At 31.9% G+C, this 1,935-nt stretch overlaps 1 long non-coding RNA gene across 1 annotated transcript; it reads right to left on the reverse strand.

Annotated features, from left to right (window-relative positions):
• Window positions 1-95: 95 nt before the first annotated feature.
• LOC110440869 lies at window positions 96-1,478 on the reverse strand. The gene is made up of 3 exons (XR_002461790.1): window positions 1,467-1,478; window positions 1,010-1,158; window positions 96-161 (listed from the first exon to the last, which is right to left on the reverse strand). It is a non-coding gene; the product is annotated as an uncharacterized LOC110440869 (long non-coding RNA).
• Window positions 1,479-1,935: the final 457 nt, after the last annotated feature.

Consider the following 1,935-nt stretch of genomic DNA (forward strand, 5'->3'; position numbering starts at 1 on the left):
ATTCAGAAATTGTTTAAAGATTTCAACATATTTGACCCCTGTGACAGTGAAAATAGGTGAAGGTCATTCGTAATTATGACCAATATTTAAATTACCTGGTAGTGATAATTCATGCAGGTAAGATCTCTCCAGCACTGGTCACCACGAAGTTTTATCAAACCCTGCAAACAAAAAGAGATTAAAATCAATACAAGACTACAGAGTTATTTCCCTTAATCAAAACATGAACTTTTCCTGTGTTGTGCTTCAGTTAATGTCTAGTCATTCATACCTTTTAGCCTATTAATGATGATGATTTTTCCACAATCATATTTAATTGGCATAATTAGCTTATAACCTTTACTTAAATTTTTTTTTAATCTTTACTGAAGTAAGGGATATATTGAATTCGTTGGTCACCCCTAAAATCAGGCAATGGGATATACTGTATAATGGGTTATTTACAATACACAGGCTTAAATTTTCACGATTTTGACCCAAATTAGAAAATTGAATTTACACAGATTATTATTTCGCTATCTAGACATGTAAAGGAACTGAATTTTTGTGGTGTCTTAGCACAGAGATGGGACATTCGGCATACCAAGTGTCAAATAGTCAAATCCTGAGAATTCATGACAGCATATGTAGCAATAACAAGCTAGTTTATTTTGTTAAATAAATCATCAGCAAAACTATTAGATATGTGATATAACCTATTTTCAACCTTCATTACTCTTTATGTATATCGTCACAACCACACGCATGCTATTTCATGGCGACATTACGGTTACCGAGTTTATTATCCCTGATCATATTTTTCGTGATCAGGTTATTGACCCGCTTAATTGCAAAATGATCATCCCCGTGAAAAATATCCTGCTATAAGGTACTAGGTGGATTCTTTTCCACAAACCAGTAGCTGCAGGGATTAAGTAAGTGCTAGGTAATGTCAGTTTATAAATTGACAATTTTAGGATGCTTGGAAATTCTTTTTTAACCTTATCATTATTAAGATATTAATACTCACAGCACCAATCATGATCCTGAAGATGAGCCAGCGGAATGCCCAGATGATGGTTTTAGAAGTGGGCGTGTCTGGAGGTACGGCAGAGAGGTTCCAAACGGGACACAAAAATGTGGCGAGGAACCCTGTCTCCAGTAGCTGAGACTCCCATCCTGAAATCAGAAACAATATCAAAAATACAAAACTCATGTACCTTGCTACATATCTGATTGTCACAATCCTTGCGATACACAGCAATAATTGTCATAATAATTCGCAATAATTATATAATTTTAATAATAATGTGAAAGCCCAGAAGGATTTGAAATACACAAAAAAGTATCACTCCTCCGATATTACTCTTTTAACAACTCAAAAGAAAACAGTTGTTTTAAGAGAATCACACTTGTGATTACTTTTTTCAAAATATTTCAGTATTTCTCTTTTAAATTAAAAGGGAGATAAAAAATTCAACACTTACCAAAACCGTACCTGTCAAAGAAATAAAAAAAAAAATATAAACATTTCAATCCCAGGGTTTTTATGTAGTGGTAGTACCATTATGGAAAAAAATAAAGCCACTACACATAAATTAAAAGTTACAAGCTTTTTATAAAAAATTCTTGAGAATATAATAACACTTTGATACAAGATTTCATTATTTTTTAAATCTTGTCTTCTGAGGAATCGATCTTCATTTCAAAATTATTTGTATCAATAGGATATTATGACAAACAAGGATTTCTAGGAGTGTGTTCCATCTCAATATATATAATACATATATATATATATATATACACACAAAATTTGCAATATTACCAGTATCTCATTTTTTTCAGAAAAAGAATAGAAATGATAAGTATCCATCTGGAGTAAATGATTTCTGCATTAAATTTCAGCTTTGACTTTAATGATACATGTGGATCAATGCATCCTCATTCTGGGCAGTA

Source organism: Mizuhopecten yessoensis, unplaced genomic scaffold (genome assembly GCF_002113885.1).
Source record: "Mizuhopecten yessoensis strain PY_sf001 unplaced genomic scaffold, ASM211388v2 scaffold712521, whole genome shotgun sequence".
Classification (NCBI taxonomy): Eukaryota; Metazoa; Mollusca; class Bivalvia; order Pectinida; family Pectinidae; genus Mizuhopecten; species Mizuhopecten yessoensis.